At 35.8% G+C, this 27,173-nt stretch overlaps 1 non-coding gene across 1 annotated transcript; it reads left to right on the top strand.

Annotated features, from left to right (window-relative positions):
- Positions 1-12,968: 12,968 nt before the first annotated feature.
- On the top strand, positions 12,969-13,070 carry LOC122098983. The gene has a single exon (XR_006145828.1). It is a non-coding gene; the product is annotated as a U6 spliceosomal RNA (small nuclear RNA).
- The last annotated feature ends 14,103 nt before the right edge of the window (positions 13,071-27,173 follow it).

Raw genomic sequence — 27,173 nt, 5'->3', positions numbered from 1 at the left:
TTAAAGTCATATTTACACCTGTTTTGTTCATTGTGCTGCTTGAACTCTGATCCTGGGTGCTGTCCCTCAGCTCTTCAGCTCAAGTCCAGTGCTCTACCACTTGAGTTACAGCACCACTTCCGGATTTCTGGTGGTTAATTGAAGATAAGGGTCTCATGGATTTTCCTGACCAGGCTGGCTTGAACCACAATTTTCTGGTCTCAACATCCTGAGTAGCTTGCATTACAGGCATGAGCCACCAGCACTTGGCTCATATTTGCATTTATGTGCACTTAATGACACTATGTAGAAAAGAATGGAAATTTGAATCAAATGATGTGACATTGCAGCCTTTCAGAAAAGTTGAGGTAGCAATAAATATGCCCTCTTTTCCCATGTTGTTACATTAATGACTCATGAGCTATGGGACTCTTACATTAGCATCGTCTGATGTCTGCATATGCAGATTTAGTATCAGAAATTGTTCATAGAGAAAGACTGAGATTTTTAGAAAGCAAAGGAGATCAGGTATGAAAGAGCAGCATAGAAGGATATACAACTTATCACACAGAGATTAAGAAGAGCCTAAGTGATTAGAATAATAAAAGCAATGAGGAATAAACCTAGTTTATAATTAGTTCTTCAATAACCAAAAATGATTCCCTAGAATGGTTTCTGCTATACCTTAGTTACTACAATTTATTCCTTCCATCTGGAGTTATTCCTTCTCTTCTGTCACAAATGTTTACTAGCATCAGCATTTTTGGTGTCATGACTGGCCACAAAGATCTCTAAATCTCACTTAGATTACCTTTCCCTTTCTGATTAGCACTGACCACACAAAATCCTGGAATCTTTCAATTTCCAGAATTAAACTTCACCTGACATCCAAGCACATTCCTGGCATTAATTGCCATGACCTATTAACAAAACTTTTTTTTGTTCAACACAGTATTCTAATATAAGTAAAGTACATGAATTAAGGACTATTGTTAGGTATCACTTGGAAGGAGCAATAATATATTCCAAGTATGGGTTCTTTATTTTGCATTTACTAGCTAAATGACTCTTTTGCCTGTCCTGGGGCTTGCACTCAGGGACCGTGAACTGTTCTTGAGCTAGAAGTCTACCACTTGAGGAGAAGCACCACTTCCAGTGTTTCTTTTTCTGTTTATGTGGTGCTGAGGAATTGAACCCAGGGTTTCATGCAATGAAGCCATATTCCCCGAGCCCTAAATGATTTTTTTCATATTAATAATTTTTGTGTGAAAATACAGTACAGATGGGTTACAATTACATGAGCAAGGTAATGAGTACATTTCTTATCAAGTATTGTTGCCTCCTCCTTTGTTTCCCCTTACCATCCCTGCCCACCAATCCCCCCATCCCCCCACAAAGTTGTAAAGTTCCCTTTTCAACATAACGTCTTGTTCCAATGGGACTTTCTTAAGATGGCATTACTTTTTCTTTCTGTTAATATGTATTATAATTTAGGTCAGGTGGTAGGAAAGGAAGTGGAAAACAATACTACGTCCAATAAAGCTGACATCCTATTACATCACTAAGGAAGTAGTGTTAAGACCTGCAGGACTCATAGGTTGTTGCATGTGACATTACTATGTAAAACACGATTAATGTTCATCTCAGACATCCATAACATTCTGCTTCCATTTTCAAGGTCAAGAGCCAAATATCTATGCCTTTTATTGATTGGGTGTTTTTCCTAGGAAGGAAGAAGGAGGATGTGGTAGGTGATGATGGAAAAATATGTATATTAGGCCCCTGTCCAAATTTTTTGCAGTTTATTTTCTTTTTTTATATTATTTTTTATTGTGAAAATACTGTACAGAGAGGTTACAATTACATGGGCAAGATAATAAGTACATTTCTTATCAATCCTAGCCTCCTCCTTTGTTTCCTCTTCCCATCCCTTCCCATCCTCCCCCTGCCCCCTCAATCCTCCCCGCTACCCCCCCCACCAAAGTAGTAAAGTTCATTTTTCAACATAACGACTTGCACATCTCATTGTTGCAATGGGTCCACCTAATTTAAGTTAAAAAAAACATGATTTGTAAAGTGAAAGTAATTTATGGTTTCATTGACTGTTTTAAGAAAACAACTATGCCTTATGTTTTCAATTATATTTCTATGGTAATGTGTAATATTCATGATTTAACTTGTAAAACTGATAACAGTTATATTATATCAAGTTGATTCAAACTTGTATTTGAAAATTGCACACTTAACATAAATATACTTCCACTTTCCTCTACCACATAATTAAAATAACAGTAAAGCAAAGATTGGTGTTAGCCATTCATATGTACAATCCTAGAATTCGGGGGGCTGAGACCTAAATATTTTAGTTCAATGTCAGTCCAAACATACAAAAATGTGAAAACTTATCTCCAATTATCCAGCAAAAAGAAGAAGGTGACCATGTGACTCAAGCATAGAGTGTCATCAGCCATGAGCAAAAAATACAATGGAGACCATTAAACATCGAGTTCAAGCCCTAAAAATGACGTATACACACAAGACAACAACAAAATGTACTATGATTATCAATAATGAAGACAAAATAGTAAAAACGATCATGAGAAATGTGTAAATATCTGGAAGACATAAATCATTTCACAGAATTTTGATTCATAAGAGGGAAAAGTCACAGCGTCATTTGTACAATCTCATTGTAGTCATTTGTGTTGAAACCTGGCTAGTGGGTAACAAGTGAAAGAGTAGATTTGATTACCTGACATAGGAGAAATTGCCTGTGACTATATACCATCCCACTCTGCAAAAATTTAAAATCGTGCTTGTTAATTTAAATAAAACTTATTGTTAGAGACTGTTTTGTCCACACAGACTGCGGTCCTTATTTTGAGGCTTCAGACCAGTGCTTTTGTTTATAACCACTCCTGTTTTACTCCCCTTCCCTTGTGCAGCTGTACCTTATTTAGCTGGCACCAAGCCAAGTCTTTGAACTAGACATCCGTGCCTTAATCCCTCCCTTTCTCTAGCTACAACTCATTTCACATACTATCTCTGTCTTAGCATTAGTTGTTTTCTGACTAATCCCCATCAGAAAATACTTATATTCATGTAAACCCATAATAATTAACCTAGTTAGAAAAGGGAGAAAGGGCTTACCATTGGCTGAGGCTCTCATCTGTAGGTTTGCTCCCTAATAAATCTGTGCTACACTCTCTTTTTCTCATGGCTTTTGAGTCTGACAAATGATTGATTTGGTTTGATATAATCCCATTTATCCAGACGTACTTTGGAAATTTTGACCTATGCCAAGGAGCCCTCATGTTTCTGCTAACTCTTCCTGTAAGATTCCTAAGGCATCTGGATTTACATTGACCTCTTCAATCCATTTGGAATTGATTCTGTTACAGGAGGATATAAAATGATCTAATTTCAGTTTTCTGTGTACAGCCAGTTAAACCAATTTTTTGAAGAGGCTGTTTTTCTTCCATCCTGTGTTTCTGACTTCCTTATCAAAGATTATGTGCCTATAGGAGTGGATTCATTTCTGGATCTTCAATTCTGTTATATTGTGTTTCCATGGGAAAGAATGTCATTACCCCATTCCTGAACAAATGGAAAGACTGGGGGGGGAAATGTTATTAAGTGAAATAAGCCAGATCCAATTAAATATATGCTGCATGGTTTTCCTCATTTCTAATAACTAGATATGCCCATAAATCTACAAGTTTATCTAATAGATAGTAAAAGACAAATAATTACACTTGGATATGATTAACAGCACTCTAAGCATTCACATGGCACGAACAAGGGAAGCTATTCTTAGGAGAGGATCACAGTGGCTCAATAGCTATGTACACATGATCAGATAAATGTTGCTTATTGAAATGAACTATAAGAATCAATCATATATATGAAATACATATATCTGTATATAATTTTTAAAGATGTTACAAATAACTGACTTCTCTGTAAACTCAAAAGCAAAATTCTAAGTTTAGAAGATAAAATTGAGGAGTTTTCAACACATAAACTAAAATACATAGGGGAAAAGGTGAGAGAGAAAATATAAGATGAAAAGTAGAATAGCTAACTATTGAAGAATTAATAAACAATGTTCAAAACTATACAAGAGAGCTTGGGTACAGCTAAGTTGTAGAACTAGACTAATATATACAAAGCCATGATTTCAATCTCCAAACCTAAAGGTCTAATAATAAATTAATAAATAGTAATAATACAATATTTACCTGAAATAAATGCTTTTATATTAGAGAGGCCTGAATCCTAAAACAATAAACAAAATACTCTCAATTCTTGTATCCCATGAAATGAAACCACGAATGAAGAGCAAATAGTTCCTTTATATCCTTTTCTTTCATTTTCTGTTTTCTTCTTTTCTTTTTCCTTTGGCACTACTGGTGCTTGAAGGTGCTAAGGCTCTAACCATTTTAGATTATTTTTAAGGCCAAGCCTCCCTTGAGCAATGATCTCTTACCTATGGCTTCCACATAGTGAGATAACAGGAAAATTACACTATATCTAGCTTTCTTTGTTTTTGTAGTTTTTTAAGAATTTTTTTGTCAAAACTGGTCATGATATCATTCTTATAAATCTCTGCCTCCTAATTAGCAAGGTTGAGTGTCACCAGTATCAAATGACCAATTGCTCCACATGTTTAATTGGGACAACTAATAGATGTTTTGCTAGCTGCCAGTGGCTCACATCATCAATCCTAGCTACTCAGGAAACTGAGGTCTGAAGATTGTGGGTTAAAATGAGCCCAGGATAGAAAGTCCATGAGATTCTTACCTCCAATTAACTACCATAAAGTTGGAAGTGGTACTATGGCTCAAGTGGTAGAGTGCTAACATTTAGCAAAGCAGCTCAGGGACAGCACTCAGACACCAGAATCAACACACACACACAAAGATAGATGCTTCTAGTTCCTGGCCATGTTCTTTTTTATAATGCTTCTTTTGGTGAAGACTTTGTAAGTCAAATAATCTTGATGCAAAGTAATAGCTATGCTGTCTTGGGCTTGTGGTCCTCAGCTTCATCTTCCTTGCCTGTACAATGAAGAAATTTCTTTGCCAAACTTGTGCAGTGGGAGAATCCAGTCATAATATTCAATGTACATGTGTGAAAATGTGACCACGTAAATGGAAGGGGTGGGGTTGGGTGAGATAAGGAAGAATGATCAAATTAATGACCGATCAAGTTGTACTCACAAACCGACATATTAAATTAAAACTCCTTGTACACTATTTATGTATCATTTTGTAAGTAGAAAAAAATGAAACCAGTGCTTCAGTGCAATCCACACATCTTAGGTATAGATTGCTCAAAGCTGTTTCTTTTAAAGAATACAGGACAGAGAAGAGTGGAACAAATCATTTCCAGAATAAAACTGATCAACTCTATCCCAAAGTTAACATCAATAGTGATGTTGACCATACACGTTTGATTTCATGCACTGAGAATACATTTAAACCCATCCCCCAATCCTGGGTTTAAATTCAGGGTCAAGATTCTGTCTCCCCTACTCACTCATAGCTAATGCTCTAACATTTGAGCCACAGATCCAATTCGGGCTCTTTTTGTTTAATTGGAGACGAGTCTCATGGATTTTCCTGCCCAGACTGACTTCAAATTATAATCCTCAGATCTCAGGCTTGGAATATAGGTGTCAGCCATCAGTACCCAGCTTGAGAACTCACTTTTCTACTGTAATTCTCCTCCCCGAAATCTCATAGCCACAATCTTGGGAGAAAAGATTCAGAGAGCCCCCAATTGAAGAACATTATATAGAATGCCCTGTCCCATACACCTAAAAAGGGAGAAATGCTATCTCTCTCCCTTTGATGAAACAATAGATGTTAAATTATTATATGAAAATAATAGTAGATAGTATTATAATGCTCTCAATATCTATTCCCATCCCCATTAATACCAGGCTTGGTTGTAGAACTTACTTTGACAAATGACATGTGAGAATTGATGGCATGTGTCTTTTCTGAGCTTTACCCCTGTGGTTTTCACTTTTTGCATCCCCTGGGAACCTCCAGCAGTCACTCTGGTTCCCCGAATGGACACCATGCTGAGTGGAAGTGGATCTGGAATAGGCTTTGTAGCATGAGAGAGAGTAAACAAAATTGTAAGGTATTGCGTCCTTGGGGTTGGTTTCCCCAGTAAAATTAAGCTCACATTGAGGTCCCAGCTCTAGGTAGTCTAGGTCTCTTTCTCTCTATTCCCTCCCACTTCCTTCTCATTCTTCCTGAATATTTCCTTTTTCTCCTCAGGTGACACCAATTCGTGAGTCTCATTATCCTAGAAATTTGTTTTAGGGTTAAACATTGTGGCTTTCTGTTTTACATTTTCTCTTAAGTGTTTCTTCACTTTTGTCTTTCTGGAGTTTTCAGCCAGAAGCTCCCAAGTGTGATGGATCTTGAGATAAAAACCCTCTGCCAGGGCTGGGAAGGTAGCAGAGTGGTAGAGTGTTTGCATTGCATGCATGAGGCCCAAGGTTCGATTCCTCAGCCCCACATAAGCAGTAAAAGCTGGACAAGACACTGTGGCTTAAGTGGGATAGTGTTAGCCTTGTGCTGAAGAGTTGAGGGACAGTGCCCAGGCCCAGATTTCAAGCCCCAAAACCGACCAAAAATATTTTTTACATGAAGTTAGCCAGGCCCAAAGAAGCATAGGTCTCATGGTTTCTCTTATTTTCAATAACTAGTACATGTCTGAGACAAGCAGAAACTGTCAGACAAGTTGATGTTAGGCGAAATGAACCCCAAGATAAGAATTCAATTTTTTTCTTTCTTGTGATTGTTTCTATCATATTTATAAGATGATTTCTTTGTTGCTTTTTATGTCCCTCCCCCACGGTATGCCCCGTGTGTTCACTGCACTTGATATTGGCATACTTTGTGCAGGGGAAGTGAAAAAACAAATTGTTTAAATTGGGGTACAGGTGGATCCATTGCAACAATGAGATGTGTAAGACGTTATGTTGAAAAACAAACTTTACAACTTTAGTGGGAGGGGGGTCTGAGGAGGGACCATGAGGTGGGGGTGGTGAGTTGGGAAGGGATGGGAAGGGGAATCAAAGGAGGAGGTCACAATGCTTGATAAGATATGTACTCATTACCTTGCCCATGTAATTGTAACCCCTCTGTATGGTATTTACACAATTAAAAATAAATAAATTTCTCTGCCATATCTGCCTTACTTGCTTTCACTCCCCTCATGTTGGCCTACTAGGAGGCCAGAATAACATGAAGCTCCAGAAACCTTTTGGATAGAAAAAGAAACCACCGCATGGGAAGTGAGGGGTGTATTACAAGAGATTGGGAACTGAACACAGGTAGAAGGGATCATAGCTTCAGCCTCAGCTGTCTTCTGAATCATTGCCCAGTTACCAGCTGTAAGCCTTTGCTCCAAAATCTATGTGGCGAATTCTGCAATTCTTACTGTATCATCCACACACACAGACTTAGTTAGGCATCCAGCATGACATAAAATATACATTTCTTAAATCAGAGAAATCTGTACCGGAGAAAATGTGCAGAAAGAACTTCATTTAATCAGGTTCACTTCATTTTTACAGGCTTATAATTTGACTGAGAGAATATCAAATTCTCTTAGCCTTCACAAAATCAAAATATCCAAGCAATACACCACTGTAATGAAAAAAAATCTTTTTACTAAAGTGAGTATTTGGAATGGGAAAACATCAAATATTATAAAACTTAAAAATTGATCAAATACCAAAAGACAAAGAAAGACACTGATCAAGAACGAAATACCAATATGTTTAGTAAATAAATGAAATGTTTGAGATTTTTATCCACATAGGAAATACATAGGAAAATAAATAGGAAAGTCACTGAGATCCCATCTTACACACCAGAAGAGCTATCACCATGCAAATAAAAAAAACTGCTGGAGAGGTTGAAATGAATCAGGAACTGCGTTTGGTGGTGTGGCATTGTAAACTAGTGAAACCCATATGGAGATCATAATGGAAGTTTACACGATACAAAAAAGACACATATCTTGAAGACCATTATTGCAACCTGGATATATACTGAAAGAATATAAATCAATATGAACATATATGTTCACGGCAGCAATATTCATAGCAATCAAGCTGTGTAATCAACCTTGATGTTCCATAAAGAGGGAATAAAGAAAATGCACCTTTCATAGCTATAAACATGTTTTGGTATATAAGAGAAGTGGATGATTCTACTATATCATTGCTAAATATTTTTCGATAGATTCTTAATCATAATTTCACTGGTTTTGCGGCATTGTGTTTTTTCTTTAATGAAGGACTTCCATATTGATTTCAGAGCAGTTACAATAGGATGAAAATATCATTTAAAATGTGCATATTAGATAAAAATTTAAATTTATAAATGAACACATACAGATCATCATATAGAGTTTATAATTTGAAGCAATTTTAAGAAGGCAACAGTAGGGGGAAAAGACAATGTTAGAAGCTTAATAACAAATATACAGAGATGGAAAAATACAAAAAAGGTGCATCTAATTAGTGCTAACAGTAACAAAACATTTTCCTCAGGTTTTAAAAATGAAACTATTAAAATAATACTTAATAACATCAAATAACTATGGCATGGAAGAAAATATAGCATAGACATATTTTCCCCAAAAGTTTGTTTTATATTATAACAAATGGATTAAAACAAAATGTAATTACATGTCTGAAGATGATAACACTTTCAAGTGTCATTGTTTGAATCCAGCAAAGAAAAGTAACCGACAAGTACAGGGTAAGAACAACCTGGGTTATGGAAGAAGATACTTAGTAGAACTTTGTGAGGAAAGAATGTGCTACTTTTTCCTCATCAAATTAGTACAGCTACCTTTTGAGAGAACACTTGTAATCAGAGCCGTGGAGTTACTAATTTAGGTAGTAATTTATTAATTTTATTCCCGAATCCTGTGATGTGATTCCCTAATGATGTGAGTGATCCTAGATTTTCGGAGCCCTTTTTTCACACAGAGTTTCTAATTCTTCCCCATGCCAATGATTCTTCTGCTACTCTCATTTCTCCTTGTTTCTCAACTCAACTCCTGTGACCTTTAGTTTCATGAGAAAGAGCTAAAGAAAAATGAGGATGGTCGGGTGTCTGAGGTAACATCCATTCCTGTTTGGAGGATCTGGGGAAGGACCACCACGTGGGCCTCATAATCAGATATTAATTGACCTCTTTGGAAATGGAGAAACTCCTCTCTCAGGCAGAATCTGTCATTCCTTGACTTTATCTGAAGAGATTTGGTAATAGGGAACAATTCAGAGAATGAGCTTTCCCACCACTCACCACAGCCTTGTCAGAATGAATAAGATCAAAATTAAAAGTGGCCTCAGTTCCCATAGGGCTAATCAAAAGCCAAGAGATCACACATTCCTTCTCATCAGGGACCTTCTGGTAGGAATAGAGTCTGGGCAAAGTCTAAGATGGAGATAAAATGAGACTGGGCCTAAGGAGGACACAAAAGAATGACCCTCTCTTTGACTACAAGTGAGTTGTGTAGTGAGACATGAAAACTTCCTTCATATATGAAAATTCACTAGGTGAGTTATCTCACTGCCACTTTGCAGGAGATCAGTGTCCCCAAAGGAGAAGTTGTTAAATCTTGTGACTGCCAGTTTGCTCTCTAGGCTGTTGTCTCTCCCACCCCTTCCCATGCCAGGAATGCATTCCTTCTTTTAGGCACTCAACTACTTGTCCTCACTCTTAGGCGGGAATACTGTAGGCCATTCTTTTGCCAACCTCTTGCATTTGAGGTAGAATAGGCCCAGGCACAGCTCATGCCAAGGGGTAGATTCAAGAAGGTGAGTATAAGTTCATAGTTTTATTGAAAAATAATCATATTGAAAGAATTAAATGAAATTAATAATTGAGAGATTTTGAGTTTATGGCCGCTAAATTTAAGTAATTATTACTAAAACATCTAGAATCATGGATTAGGAAGAGGACAGTGAAGTAGTTTCAATATAATTTGCAAAAGAACCACCATAGCCAGAACAATTAAAGGAACTATTGGCATAGATCCATTTACAATCTTAGGAGTGACCTTGGATTGGTGGCTTTTAGAATAATATCTAAAAGAGAGGGACTTGCTTGGCACTGGTGGCTCACACCTGTAATCCTAGCTACCCTGGAGGCTGAAATCTGAATATTATGATTCAAAGCATGTCCAGACAGAAAAAGCCAGAAGTGGTGCACGGCACAAGTGGTAGAGCACTAGCATTGAGCTCAGGGACACTGCCTAGGCCATGAGTTCAAGCTTCAGGATCAGCAATACAACGACAACAAAACAATAATGATAAAAAGAAATAAAAGAAGGACTTAAAGATATGTGATGGAATGAGGCTGATGTGTAACTGTTTAGGGAACCTACAAGGAGACAAAATTTGGAGCCAAATAATATCTGTTCATGACTAATCAAGGATGCAAAGCAAATGCCAAATTCCTCTTCTCAAAAACTTGCAAACTTGGGCTGGGATGGTGGCTCAGTGGTAGAATGCTTGCCTGGTATGCATGAGGCCTTGGGTTCGATTTCTCAGCACCACATAAGCTGAAAAAGCCAGAAGTGGCGCTATGGCTCGAGTGGTAGAGCACTAACCTTGAGCTGAAGAGTTGAGGGACAGGGCCCAGGCCCAGAGTTCAGGCCACATGACTGGCCAAAAAATAAAAAAAAAACTAAACTAAACTAAACTTCCAAACATATCTTTTCTCATAATTGAGGAGAGGCTTCTTTTAGAGGAATTCTCCTTATCTAGCTCAAGGGGATCAGAACTTCAGTAGAATTTTCCTGTTGAGATGTAATGTGCTTAACTGTACTGAAGCTAATCATGGCTAGGAAAGTATGGACTAATACGTTTGTTGTATTTTTCCTTATAAATATATAATATTCTCAGGTATTATATGAAATATATTTTATAATAAACAATAATTATACATTATATATAAGATATTAACTATATTATAATATAACATATATATTAACAGACTTCCTAATTTTAGAGTTAGGAACAAGCAACATATTAAAAGAAAAATGCTTGAATCTCTGAGTAAGTTCTCTACAACAGGACAATTCCACGTTTCATTCTCATTACCCAGAGAGCAACATAGGAAAGTGATGCCCATGGAGGTGGTTCCCTGGGTTTTGGAAACTCTTATTGCATATATATATGTATATATATGTATATATATATATGCATATATATATGAAATATTGTTTTATACTAGTGAATATATCTAAAACTATAATAACAGATAAATAAGTGAACACCTATGTGCACACACACTCAATCACTTTCAAATATAAGAATTTCTTTTCTATGCTGCCTATTCACCTACAGAGAGAGTACATGAGTTGCCATTGAATTGTCCTGGAAGTTCTTTATCTGGCTACTCTAGCTTCACATCCTTTGTTCTGTAAGTAGCCAGATGTTATGTGTTCAACAATAATACTTGTTACAGGCAGAAGTATCCACCCTGACACACAGAGAAACTTGGATTTAAAGAAATGCCAGAAATAAGTGGGAGGTACACAGTACTTTTCAAAATTGAATAGATTACATATTTATTAGAAAGCTCATAAGAAAAAATATTCAGTGTAGGATGAAAGACTTCAGAAAACTACAGTATATGTTGTTTAGATGATTTTTAAAAACACAGTCTCTAGGTGCTGGGAGGGTGGCTCAGTGTAGAGTGCTTGCCTTGCATGCATGAGGTCCTGAGTTTGATTCCTCAGAACCACATAAGCAGAAAAAGATGGAAGAGGTGCTGTGACTCAAGTAGTATCACTAGCCTTGAGCTGAAGAGCTGAGAGACAGTACCCAGGACCCAGAGTTCAAGCCCCACAACCAACAAAAACTAAACAAAACAGTCTTTCACTTTTGTGTGCTCAACATTGTAACACTAGTGCTTCAGTCTAGGGCTAAGATTTTAGGTGTGGACATTTATAAACACTCCTGATTCAGATTCGAATTGATAAAATTTTTAATCAATATTTTGTTCTTATTAATTTTGCTCTTTGTAAATTCACATAGACCTATAAAAAACGGTGTGGCCATCCCAATAACATTCTCGAAGTACTTCCTAATGATGACTTACAAAAAGTTGTATTCTATTACACCAAGGAAAACAATGCTACAAATAAGGAAAACCAATACATAAATATTAATGATTAATAAAATAAAAAACAAAACATTTACCACTGTTTCCAGTATTTGAAATGTACTACATATTCGATTTATTATTTTCTCATATTGCTGTACATTTAAAACTGCCTAAGTCTATGATGCTCAACAAGAATTTTATAGGCTATGAGAAGCCTTTAAAGTTACCCACTAAGATTATTATTTATGGTTCATCTCATCATTTGTATATGGCTTATACCATCATTTGTTCCTCGCTAACATATAAAATAAGGAAGCCCTTAAATTTTAACAGAAACTGTGAAGTTAATGTCTTAAATCTTCACTCTGCGTCTTTACACAAACACTTTGCAACTTCTCATTAGTAAAGTTTCTATAACCTCTGAAATGTACATACTTAGTAGTATATGACTGCTACCATGAATCTTAAATGCTTTAATGAAAAGTTTTACAACCTGCTAAATAGTCTTAATTTTGGCATATATGAGCATATTCCCAAAATTAAACATATTTAAAACATTAAAATTTTAACAAACCTTAACACTTTCTATAGTGTTCATTATGACAGGTTCCTTGTACAGAGTAATTGAATTCCTCCTCCTACACATCCGTTGAACAACAAATGTCTGGAATTATTTTGTTTTTGACATGTCAATCTTGACTTTATTCTTAAATGTGTTCTTATGTAAGAAATACATGGTTCTAAAATTTCACGACAATTCTTTTGAATTTAATTTTTGTGGAATTGTCTAGTTTAAGAAAATCAATTACACTTTATATATAAAATTGTTCTGTGCTCAATTCAGTAGCACATACACTAACAATGGAACAATAAAGAGAAGAATAGCCCCTGACTGAGGATGACACTCAACTTCTTGAAGCATTCCAGATTTTTAAAAGAACAGATTTCCTGATGGGATATGGACAGAAGGTAACCTTAATGCCTTGTTGTTGGGAGTTTAAACTTGTTCGAAGACCTTGGAAAGTAGTATGGAGGTTCCTCAAAAGACTACAGAGAGCGCCCCTAAGACCCAGCAATCCCATTTTGGGCATTCACCCAAATGATCAAAAACAAGACCATACTAAAACTACCAGCAAAACTATGTTCCTTTCAGCATTATTTACCATAGCTAAGATACATAACCAGACCCGATGCCCCACAGTAAACGAATGGATCAAGAAAATGTGTGTGTGTGTGTGTGTGTGTGTGTGTGTGTGTGTGTGTGTGTGTGTTACTGGAATTCTATGCCTCCATCAGAAAGAATGACATCACCCAGTTTGTTAGGAAATGGAAAGACTTGGAAAAAATTATATTAAGTAAATTATTCCAGGCCCAAAGAAGTGAAGTTAGCCAGGCCCAAAGAAACATACATCCCATGTTTTCCTTATTTGCAATAACTAGTATGTGTCTGAGACAAGCAGAAAAGGTCAGATAAGTCGATGTTAGGGGAATGAACCGTAAGATAAATATTCAAATTTTTTTTTTGTTTTTTTTCCTTTCATGCAATTTTTTCTAACATATTTATAAGACGATTTCTATGTTGCTTTGTATGTCCCTCCCCCAAGGTATAACCCATGCTTTCACTGCATTTGATGTTGGTATAATTTGTGGAGGGGAAGGAAAAAAAACAATTCGTTTAACTCGGGATACAGGTGGACCCATTGCAACAATGATATGTACAAGTCATTATGTCAAAAAATGAACTTTAATACTTTGAGGGGAAGAGGACCAAGTGGGGGAAGTGGGAGAGTATGGTAAGGGATGGGAAGGGGAAACAAAGAGGAAGCAACAATGCTTGGTAAGAAATATACTCGTTATCTTGCCCATGTAATTGTAAATCCTCTGTCAGTATTCTCAAAATAAAAAAAAAAAAAGAAATGCACTCAGTAACTAGCCCATGTAATTGTAACCCCTCTGTATGGTATTTTCACAATTAAAAAAAGAAACATAGGTCCTATGGTATCCCTTATTTGCAATAACGAATGTATCTCTGGGATAAGCAAAGAAGGTATGGTAAGGCAAAAAAAAAAAAAAAAAGGAGGAGGCAACAATGCTTGATAAGAAATGTACGCATTACCTTTTCCATGTAATTGTAACTCCTCTGTATGATATTTTCACAATTAAAAAAAAGAAAAAGTCAAAACATGTGCATATGACTAGATAATATGATGTTAAGGTAAATGAACCCCAAGATAGGGACACAAGTGGTTTTTTATTTCTTTCTGTTGTTTCTAATATATTTATAACGTACGATGTGATTTATTTTTATGTGCATCCCCCACAGTTAAACCCCTGTTTTCACTGTATCTGATGTTGGTGCACCTCCATCTTGTATATACACTTCTCTAATTTGGGGATGGAAAGGGAAAAAACAAAATTCTTAAATAAGGATACAGTATGACCCATTGCAACAATGTGATGCACAAGACAGTATGTTGAAAAATGAACTTTACAATTTAGGCGGGTGGGGGGAGGGCAGCATACTTGTGGAGGTGGGAGGGAAGGGATGGTGGGGGAAAACAAAGGAGGATGTAACAGTGCTTGATAGGGAATGTATTCGTTACTTTTTTCATGTAACTGTAACCACTCTGTACAGTACTTTTACAATAAAAAACATAAAAATGTTCTGGGATGGAAGAGAATATATCCCCTATTTTACCCATATAATATCGTTAACAAAGAAATTAATGCAAAACACTGGTATGAAGATATTTTGAATAAATGTGTGTGTGTGTTTGGGTATGTGCATGCCTGTGCATTTTCATTCTCAGAGTTTGAATTCAGTGCATCAAGGTCTTGCTAGGCCATTCCTCTCTAGATTGATGAGGTACTATATAAGCTACATCTCCATTCTTGTCTCTTTGCTAGTTCATTAATTTTTTAAAAAAAATAATCTCATGAATATTTTTTGTCCTGATTGGCTTCCAACGGTTATCCACGGATCTCAGTTTCTTGAGCAGATACCCGAGTAGACAGGATTACAGGTGTGACCAAGAAGCACAAGGCTTTCAGAATAATTTAAAAAGTAGAAGAAAATTTACTTCATGGAGGCTTGTTTATCATCTTCTGCTTTTAAAGCATTTTGGAGTGATTATATGTGAATTTATTTCATTTTTGGATTCTTAAAAGACAGTAAGTCCTTTTTTTGTTTTTGTTTTTGTTTTGGTCATGCAGCTTGAACTCTGGGCTTGGGTGTTGTCCGTGCGCCTTTCAGCTGAAGGCGAGTGCTCTACTCCTTGAGCCACAGTGCCATTTCTGCTTTCTTAGTGGTTTATTGGAGATAAGAGTCTCACAGACTTTCCAGCCTGGGATGGCTTTGAAGCGCAATCCTCAGATCTCAGCTCCTTCTGTAGCCAGGATTATATGGTGGCGTGAGCCACCAGCTGCCGTCTATTTTTAGTACTGTTAAAAACGTATACTGGAACTGTGGAACAGAAGAAATTTGTCTCTCTTTAGACCTCAATTACCAACACAGTCTGTGTTGAAGACAAAATGTAACAGAAAACAATTACTGTGGGCAATAATTGTTGTTATTTCTTGGACAACATGAATATTGAATTGAGAGTGTAAGGAAATGGAGAGGATTTTACCTACTTTTTATTGCTAATTTTTGGAAATTTTGACTCATTCACTTCCCCACTATGTGTCTTTGGGCCATGCACTTAGTGCCTATAATTACAATATTTCCTAACACTAAAATGGTAATAATATTAGAATTATAGCAAATGTTTTCTTAAGAATTAAGAGAAATAAAACTTGTGAAATACTTAAAATAAACTTCTAGGAATGAGCTTACAATTACATGGGCAAGATAATGAGTATATTTCTTATCAAGCATTGTTGCCTCCTTCTTTGCGTCCTGTTCCCATCCTTTCCCATCTCCCCCCACAGCTCCCCATCCCACCAACCACTACCACCCCCCGCCAAAGATGTAAAGTTCGTTTTTCGACATAAGGACTTGTACATCTTATTATTGCAATGAGTCCACCTATTTAAATGATTTGTTTTTTTCCCTTCCCCTCCAAAAATTATAACAACATCAAATACAGTGAAAGCATGGGTTTTACCATGGGGGACGGACACACACAAATCAACAAAGAAATCATCTTATAAGTGTTAGTAACAATTGCAATAAAGAAAAAATAAATAATTGAGTATTTATCTTGGGGTTCATTTCACCTAACATCAACTTATCTGACCTTTTCTGCTTGTCTCAAATATATACTAGTTATTGCAAATAAGGGAAACCAAAGGACCTATGTTTTTTGGGCCTGGCTTAATTCACTTAATGTAATTTATTCCAAGACTTTCCATTTCCTAACAAATAGGACAATGTCATTCTTTCTGATGGACGGCTAGAATTCCATTGTGTGTATATATATATATATATATATATATATATATATATATATATATCACATTTTCTTCATTCTTTCATCTAGTGAGGGGCATTTGGGTTTGTTCCATATCTTAGCCATGGTAAATAATGCTGCAATAAACATAGTTGTGCTGGTAATGGACAAGGGTCTCATATCCAAAATATACCTGGAACTCAAAAAAATTAAATCCCCCAATAACAGATCCTCAAAGAAACAACTGCCCAATAAATAAGTGAGCTAAATACTTAAAGAGAAACTTCTCTGAAAAGGAAAGGAGGATGGTCAATAGACACATGAAGAAATGCTCAACCTCTCTAGCCATAAAAGAAATGCAAATCAAAACAACATTGAGATACCATATCACCCCAGTTAGAATGGCTATAATCAAGAACTCTGACAACAACAGATGATGGAGGGGATGTAGACAGAAGGGAACCTTAATGCATTATTTTTGGGAGTGTAAACTTGGTCAACAGCTCTGGAAATTAGTAGGGAGGTTCCTCCAAAGACTACACATAGAGCTCCTCTATGATCCAACAATACCACTTTGGGACATTTACCCAAATGATCACAAGCAAGCCAGCAGTTTGATAAAATACTAAATAGAATGCAATAAGTATTACAAAAGCCATTACATGTAATGAGAAACCAGAAGGAATGTTCTCTATTGACCATGCTCTGCTTCAAAGGCAGCCAGGTGGATAAATTCTCATGCTGTAAATCAAACTGGTTTTATTATGTCTTGGCAGTATAAAAACATAAGGGACAGAATAATGAAAAGGAATATTGTAGACTGAGGTGAACTCCATATGAAAATGTGCAAAACTGATGAAAACGTAAAAGTCTCTGAGTAGTATATTGTGTTTTACATCATTTAAGTTAAATTGCAAAAATAGGGAATACCTAAAGGAATGAATTCCCTTTTTGATAGCCAATCAACGGTCCTTAGAAGATTGAACTCATTCCTCATTCTTGTAGAGGCATCATCAGATGAGAGGAACTCTATTTTTTTTTTTTTTTGCTTCTTTCCATTTATACTTCAGTTTGAAATCTGAACTACATGAGACTGAAAGAAACCTAGAAATATTATACACACAGGCTTTGGAAAAAGCCATGAAAGAAAAATAAATAAAATACATATAGCTTTGTAAAAGGTCTAACTAAATTTATTTATATAGTCTTAAGTGAAAACAGAAAATGTTTTAAACAATATAATATTACTGAAAATTGAAAAATGTTAAGAGTTGCTTAATTTTTTCCTTTCTAATATATTGAATTAAGTATTGATTTTATATAGAGAGATTAAAGATGAGATTAACAAGAAACGTATACAAATCAACAAAATTTCTGAATAGAAATGTTTTCCAAAAAGCCCTGAAAAGCGTCAGTGTGTTTACAAAGTAGTGTTTAATACCACTTCTATGCTGGGTTAATGCTTTGTGAACAGAAGTCATTAGAGAATTGCAATTGAAAGTTACTGTGACACTAATTCATAACTATTATAACTCTTATCAGAAAAATCAAAGGAACCAGGTGTGGTGGAAAAGGCTTGTAATTCCAAGCATTTAGCAGTTTGGAATAAGAGGATTTGAGTCTAAGGCCAGTCTATGGTTCTGCACATAGTAAAATTCTGCCCTTAAAAAATTCAAAATGTAATAATGTTGGTGAGAGTGTGAGAAAAGGAAATTTTCTACACTCTTGGTCAAAATACAGGTTAGTATTCTCATTGTAGAAAGTACTTTGCAGTTTTCTAAAGAAATGCAAAGTTGAAATATCATCTGACACACCAATCATTTGATTATTTCTCTCTGGGTTACTCGTAAGTATATCTGTAGATGTTTGTTATTCACATTGTTCACAACAGCCGCCCAGATAATAAATAGAAGTTAAGTATTCAACGACAGACTAATAAAGCAACTGTGGTGCATGCACAAATATATTTTTCTGTTTCATCTTTAAAATAGCAAGAGATTTCTCCAATTAGGCATAACTTACAATGACCTGAAAGATGTATTCTAAATGAAGAAAAATGTTGTCTTCTGATATTTGTAAAGCTATACACACACACACACACACACACACACATACACCAACCTCAATCATTAAGAGAGAAATTTATTTAAAAGTAAAGCAAACTGGAATTGGTGGGGCATTTAGGTCACAATGTAGAAGATAGGATACAGGATGACCAACTATTTTAATGTACAACATGAGGATACAAAGGACAAAACGGGCCTTACATAGGAATGAAGCTAAATGAGTAGGAGTTGTTCTTCCTAGTAGGTGCTGCTCTTTTAGATGTTCTTCCTTCAGTAATGGATGTCATGAACGTAATTCTTTAAATATACCTGCCTGATTGTAGAAATAATAACAAAAATGTAGCAATAATGTTGTATGCTCAACATAGAACAAAATGTCAAATTAAAATACATGAGATTATCCTAGATGTAAACTAATAATTACAAATAAGGGAAACAATGGGACCTATGTTTCTTTAAGTCTGGCTTACTTCACTTAATATGATTTTTCCCCAAGATCTTCCATATCATTACAAATGAGGTGGTATCATTCTTTCTGATGGAAGCTTAGTATTCCATGTGTGTGTGTATGTGTGTGTATGTGTGTGTGTGTGACATTCTCTTGATCCATTTATCTACTGAGGTGCATCTGGGTTGATTCCATATCCTAGCTATGATAAATAATACTGTGATAAACATAATTGTTCTGGTAGCTTTAGTGTGACCTTGTTTGTGGTCACTTAGGTAAATGCCAAAAAGTGGAATTACTGTGTAGTAGGGGAGCATTATTGTGTACATCAAGGATAATCTTAGTAGATAAGAAGAATAGCTCAATAGCTATGTACATATGAAGGTGTAATGTGATTCCAAGGGAAATGATCTCCAAGATATGTTCTATCTTGTTGTTGTTCTAAATGTACTACGTGATTTCTTTTTATCCTTTTGTGTTTTCCACACTTATGGTTTATCCTCTGTAGTAATTGTATTTGATTTTGATTCCCTGGGTATTGTAAATATGTTGATCTGAACTAGTTAAGGGAAAGGGAAAAAGTCAAATGGTGAGACAAAGGACAAAAGGGGGAACCTATGAACCAGTGATACTCACAAGACAATATGTTGGAAATAGTCTTGGGGGGGCATTGGGATGGAAGAGTGAGAAAAATGAGGTAAGGGATAACAAGTTATAAAAGAAATGAATTCATTATCTTACTTATGTAAATATAACCCCTCTGTATATTAACTTGACAATAAATTTAAATAAAAAACATAAAATACATGATAGCAAGCAGCAATACAGAAGATGTGAGTGGGAGAAATACTGTACTATACAAAGAAGAGTAAAACAGCTGTGGAGAGCAGTAATTTGACTTTAACACAAGAAGTAATAAACTAGCATACAGATTTTCAGCCTGATGTCAGTCACTAAAAAGGGAAAACAAAATGCACAATCAGTAAAGCAATAGAGATAAAATTGAAAATTAAACAATTAAGGTGAAGAGATGACTTGGAACAAGAATAAAAAATGACAAAATTAGTAAACAAATAAGAAGCTGGTAAGCTAAAAAATATTATTAATAATTCTAGTAATTTTTTTTACCTCATAACTTGTTAGAACCATACTTCAAATCACAGTATAATAGTATATCATTTTAAAAATAGGTTTACTTATTATTGATTTCTTAATATTGAATGTTTAATATATAATTTTAATTTCAGTACCTATAGAAAAGAAAGGGCAACTAAGTTTAATAATATATTTCATGAATTGTAAAATTGAGAAGCATTAGAATTTTAACAAATAACATATCATTATTGTTTCATTTCTGTGAATTAATGTAATAATTCAAAGTGTATTCTACACTTAGCACTCATCTTAACATCAAATAATAAATTATTGCACACGACTTGCTATTAGGTGGAAGGTTTCAGCACTGTGGTAATATTCATACCACACAGTACATCAGAGTTTGACTACTCTCATCTAGCTTAAATTGTGGAAATTTGATTTCTACATGCATGTTAAATTCCTGTCTAGGTGAAATCTATAAAATTATATAAAATTATATATATGAGGAGTGTTTCAGATGATACTTAAAAGTCACATTCATTAATTAAATTTTTATTGTTTTCTACCAAATAAATATTTATAGAGAGACTGAATTTCTGAGTAGTTGATGGTGTATGTGTGCTTGATTATACATATTGAGGGTTATTTTATATTTCTGCCATTGTTTCTACAGTTGGATTTAATTTTCCATAAAAGGTTAAGTGTACTATATTGAATATATGAAAGTAAACTGAATGTTTATTCTATTAATATTTTGCCACTTGTCTAATCCCAAGTTTAAATTATCCATATGTTTGAAGTAATGAAAATAACAACAGATATAAATTAGATAATTCAGTGTGTAGTAGACAAGTATTTTCACCTTTATTTTGATAGTTAGTCCTCTTTTACACTACGGAATATTCTAGGGAAAATTTGCTCAAGGCTGACCACAACTGCAGAATATTACGGTTTGGTCTATCATAAGAGAAGGAAGGAAGAGGTACCGTCCTTCCAAAAGTCTGCTCCCAGGGATGTGATCTGTTTTATGGTGTTGACTTGGAAATGAGCATTTTTTTCACAGTCAACCTTGAAAAGCCATCTTGATAGACCATTTTTGTAAGTAGTTACATTGGATTATCCATAGCTTTGCAAGGATGCCGGATTGCTTCATTTTGATACAATTAAAACAGGAATTCATTCAGCTGTTCTTTATATCTTTAGGAGAAAACCCATTGACTCTAGGCCTGGGGATCAATGGGGCCCCAAGAAGCTACTACCTTGAATAGTAATCCTAGACCTCTAAAAACCAAACCAAACAAAACTCCAGTAGGCAAAGCCATTTAGGGCAACTATCACAGCCTACATGACGTCAGGCAAAATACAGAAGCTGAGAGTCATTTAGCTGATAACTAATATAATTTTATGAGACAGACTGAAATGAGACTTCAGAGAGAGGGCCAAAAGACTGATCAGAGAGACTAAAATTGGTCACACGAAGATTGGAAAATACAATTCTTTGTAGAGCAAATAAATCTTAGAAAGCCTGTGCATATAAGAACAAGACAGCAGACCAAATTCCAGAAATGTGCATTCTCTTAGAGGTCAGCTTAATGAATTATCAATGGAAATCTTTGCATTCCTAAATATTTGACCACATGTAGGGGAAGGCCAATTGCTGAAGAGAAAGAAAATGTCATCAGTCTGTACGAGGTCCATTATCACATTAGGAAGGAATCAAGCACAGATTTGTAATAAAAAGAGAAAAAAAAATTCCAAATGAGGGTTTCAATTGATTTGTTGTAAAAGTTTCTGATTTAGGTGCTAGCAATTACCATACAATTGATCCAGTCCCACAGCTGAGTTGATATTTACTGCAGTATTCCCACATGAAGGAAAAGAGAAAATTTACAAATGTCTGATGAAATGAGTTGAGAGTGAAGTGTTCTAATAGTGATATCTGAGGTTTAGACATAGATGAAGAGGGGGATTTCTTTTATAAAAATCTCCCATTTTTAGCCTGGTGCCAGAGGCTCACAGCTGTAATCCTAGCTACTCAGGAAGCTGAGAACTGAGGACTACTGTTCAAAGCCAGCCTGGCAGGAAAGTCCCTGAGACTCTTTTCTCCATTTAAACACCAGAAAACCAGAAGTGGTACTGTGGCTCGAGATGAAGAGCACTGACCTTGAGTTGAAGAGCTCAGAGACAGTACACAAGCCCAGACTTAAAGCCCCTCGACCAACACCAAAAAAAAAATCTCCCTTTTGTTGGACTGCCTACATCTTTTACTAACATTCAACTAGGAAGCCATTTTATCACCCACAACATTTACAAAATTAATTGTTCTCAGAGTCAAAGCAGACACCCTAAAATCTTTACTGGAAGGAATAGGAGAAACGTTAGGTCTCCTTGGCACAGGCCAAAATTTTCTTAATAGAGACCCAGAAACACAACAAATAAAAGAAAGGTTGCACAAATAGGATTGCATGAAACTGCAGAGCTTCTGCATGGCATAGGACATAGCTAACAAAACCAATAGAAAGCCCACGGATTAGGAGAAGATCTTCATTAGCCATACAACAGACAAGGGCCTCATATATAAAATATGCTTGGAACACAAAAAATTAAATCCCGAAAAACAAATCCTCAAAGAACAACTGCCTGATGAAATAAGTGGGCTAAAGATTTAAAGAGAAACTTCTCTGAAGAGGAAATAACAATGACCAATAGACACATGAAGAAAAGCTCAAGTTCTCTATCAAAAAGAAAGAAATGCGAATCAAAACAACATTGAGATTCACCTTACCCCTGTTAGAATGGCTATCAATAAGAAATCTAATAACAACAGATGCTGGAGGGGATGTGGCCAAAAGGGAACCCTATTGCATTGTTTGTGGGAGTGTAAACTTGTTCAACCATTTTCAAAAGCAGTATGGAGATTCCTCAAAAGACTCCACATAGAGCTCCCCTATGATCCAGCAATCCCACTTTCAGACATTGACACAAATGATCACAAACAAGGCCATACTAGAGCTATCCGCACAAGTATGTTTATTGCAACATTATTTACCACAGCTAAGATATGAAACCAACCCAGATGCCCCTCAGTAGATGAATGGATCAAGAAAATATGTGTGTGTGTGTGTGTGTGTGTATATATATATATATATATATATGAATTCTACGTCTCCATCAGAAAGAATGCCATCTCCTAATTTGTTAGGAAATGGAAAGGCTTAGATGAAAATTATATTAAGTCAAGTAAGGCATGCCCAAAGAAACATAGGTCCCATGGTTTCCCTTATTTGCAATAACTAGTATATGCCTAGGACAAGCACCGATAAGATGAAGTTAAGTGAAATGAACCCCAAGATAGGGACACAAGTGGTTTTTTCCTTTCTTGCTGTTGTTTCTAACTTATTTATAATGTACCATGTGATTTTTGGTTGCTTTGTATGTTCCTCCCCCATGGTATAACCCCTATTTTCACTGTATTTGATTCTGGTGCCCTGAATCTTGTATATACAGTTCTCTAATTGGGGGAGGGTAAGGGAAAACAGAAAATGCTTAAATAAATAGGCATACAGGTTGACCCATTGTAAAAATGCGATGTACAACACACTACATTGAAAATGAAGTTTGCAACTTCAGAGGTGGGTGGAGTAGTTGTGGAGTTGGGAGGGAAGGGATGGTAGGGGAAAAACAAAGTAGGAAGCAACAATGCTTGATAGGAAATGCACTCCTTACCTTGCTTATTTCACTGTAACCCCTCTGTACATTATTTTTACAATAAAAGACATACAAAATTAATTTAATGTTTGGTTATGGGCCGGTATTAGGACTTGAACTTATGAGCGTTCCACTTACTTTCACACTTCTAACTGGGATCTATATCTGTCTTTAATTTTTATTAATCATTTTTTCAAGGATATATCCAATAACACTGTCCCCTAACTTTTGTATAAAATAAATTTTGGAAATTTTACACTGAGTTAAACTTATTATGTTACATTCATCATTCTACTGTCTTCAAGTTTCTAGTGTTTCTTGGAAGTTAAAGACAGGCTCTCTGCTACATTGATTAAAACAACTTTTGCCTGGTCCCAGTCTATAATCCTAACTGCTAAGGAGGCTCAGATGAGGAGAATGTTGGCTTGAAGCAAAAGCAGAGAATTCCATGAAATTCATCTCCAAAATGATGCATATTTATGCATATAGTTATATATAATATATTTAATATGTAATATATTTGTGAGATATATACATACTGTATATCTGCAGGAGATGGGCACAATGAAACAATAGCAGGCACTGATTTAATTTCACTGCGGTCATTCTACTTTGACATTTTTTATTAAAAAAAATAGATGACCATGATTTCATTTAATGTCCTGTCCAATATCATTTTGTTCATATCAGGCAGGCTGTACCTCATGTCACACATGAATGCAAGAATAATAGGGGTTAGCTCATTACATGATGGCTCATTAGGACATAGGATATATTCCTCAACTTAGTTGATCCAATCTCCATTTTTTGTTCTATATTGTGCCTTTGCCTTGGGTCTGCAGGTTACAGTTTCAAGATGATATTTTGTTATTTTGGATACAGGTGAATGGAGAAATGTATGTGACCTCCAAGACAATTACTTGTATCTGGCTAAAATTGTAATATTCAAATGGAAAATTTGCCATCCCTATAGAATACAAATAAGACTCCAAGCCTGCTTTGCAGCCATTGTAATTTTCATCTAGGAATATTTTATATGGACAAAATTATTGTACCAAATATGTCCTTCAGCAACTACCCTTGGGAAATCCTTATGCTCATGCCAAAGTCATTGACCTTCACATTTCCTTTGTCATCCAACATGGTCTTATTAGGTTTAATGTCTCAGTGTTCATTTCTATATTCGCTAATGCAATGTACAATCCTCACATTATGTCTGAACAATTTTCTGACTTAATTCTTGAATAGGTGGCATGATTTTCACATTTATCTCAGGAGGTCTCTGGATGGCCAGTTCCATTGCTAGGCATTGGTGCTCATCCTTCTCCCTCACCTGGAATGACCTGATCATGTGTGGTTGATGGAAAATCTTAATAATGCCTATCTCATTTAAATTTTTTTGTGGGTCCTGAGGTTTGAACTCTGGGCCTGGGCACTGTCGCTGAGCTATTCAGCTTAAGGCTAGTGCTCTATCACTTGACCCACAGCATCACTTCTGGCTTTTTTTTTTATGTGGCACTGAGGAATTGAACTCAGGGCCTCATGCATGTGAGGGAAACATCTAACACTGAGCCACCTTCCCAGCCTGTCCATCTCATTTTGGTCTGACAATTGTTTTAACTCTCCATTCAGGATCATTTTCCCTACCACCTTATTGTCTATGAGGTGGTGCTAAGCCAATGTTACATATCCATAGCTACCATATTCAATTAACTCCTCCTTCACACAGTATTGTTCAGGGAAAATCTCCTCCTTCCATAGCCAATGATCTCCTTCATACTGTCTTGTTCAGTGAAAATCTCCTTCTCTGAAGAGCTTGAGGATAATTCACTGTGTTCTCCCATCTTTCTGCTAGGATGTCAAGGAGTAAATCTACCTAAACTTGGCTAAGAAAATAAAAACCCCAGAGCAATAACCAAAAGGAAATACCCAAACCCACATGAAACAAAGTTAACCTCCAAAAAAAACCCACTCAAAATTGTTAATGTAGCACTGAATCCAGCAGGTCACCAGAAATTCCCAGCATTATAAAGGAGTGCAGAGACCACTTACAATGGCTGCACTGGGCCAATCACAGCTTGGCATGAACCCACTAGCTCTTTTGGTCTTGAGCCTGTAGAACTGTTGCCAAAGTTTCCACAGGGATGCAAGGTGCAAAGAATGATGCCACTGCTGCTGCCATGGCAGTGTTGCAGGAAATTCAAGTGCATCAGAAAATGCCTTCTGTTCTTGATATCTTCCTGGTCCTAGTGTTTGCTCCCAAATGTTTTGTCCTTGAGTATTATGGATGTCCTCATGTCTGTTTCTGCTAGACCTCTGGCCATGTGCAGGAGCCAAACATACACCAACAAGTGGCTTCCATTCACCATTTGTTTAGGTCTTGGAACTTGCTCCAACAATCTAAAAACAAAGTGGATTCCTATGTATTTCTAGGTGTAGGGGGCACATGACTAACAGTCCAATTGGAAACTTTCACTAAAGTGGATCAGATTTTTTTAACTTGACAATAAAGAGAAAATTCACAGAAATAATTAAGACATACAAGGTGTCCTTATTTGTTGAATTATATCCCTTGCACAACTGCTTAAAATAAGATTAAATCCTTATTTGGTATGGAGTTTATTTATTGTTGGCACCATAAAATAGATCATTTCTGGTCTTTAAAAATTTGTAATATCCATATGCACTTTGGTGTCTTCTAAATGGAATCCAAGATGAGTCCCACAGCTCTTGAGTAGAACTAAAACAATATCACACTCAGCAATAACATGTGGTTGAAAGGAGGCAGATAGTGACACCCTACTGCAAAGTGACTATTGCCAGGATGAATCCCCTGTAGAAATACTTGTTTTCCTTTTCAATATTTACTAATAAAACACATCCGTGTATTAATTGCAATACATTACTACTTTAATACAAATTAGGAATGTTCTCTATTCAAATCAGTGAATTCTGACAACTATTTAACTATGTAATGCTGAGTCCCCTTATAAAGTCAGTAAGTTGGCACTTTTGTCATTTACATTAAAATGCAAAGAAACTATGTCCAAGAAAGTTTTATACTGAGGTGAGTCATGCAAGTGGCTGTTTTCTCACTTGAATTTAAATCCAGTAGGATACTTTATGGCATCCATAATCTGAAAAGCTGCTCTAACTTTGGGGTTTAAAGACCTCATCAATTTACTCAAGATATTCAATGTCTTTTTCTTTAAATCTAGAATGACTGATGTCAAAAGAATAGTGGTATCACTTCAGAATCATCTAATACTGTAGCAAAATGCCCTATTCCATACATCTCCATGAAGCAGGTTATTAACAACTACAG

The sequence above is a fragment of the Dipodomys spectabilis genome, unplaced genomic scaffold (assembly GCF_019054845.1).
Source record: "Dipodomys spectabilis isolate Male_0828 unplaced genomic scaffold, ASM1905484v1 ptg000498l, whole genome shotgun sequence".
In the NCBI taxonomy this organism is placed as follows: domain Eukaryota; kingdom Metazoa; phylum Chordata; class Mammalia; order Rodentia; family Heteromyidae; genus Dipodomys; species Dipodomys spectabilis.
Note: the sequence above shows the minus strand (reverse complement) of the source record. Positions and strands in the feature narration are given on the sequence as shown.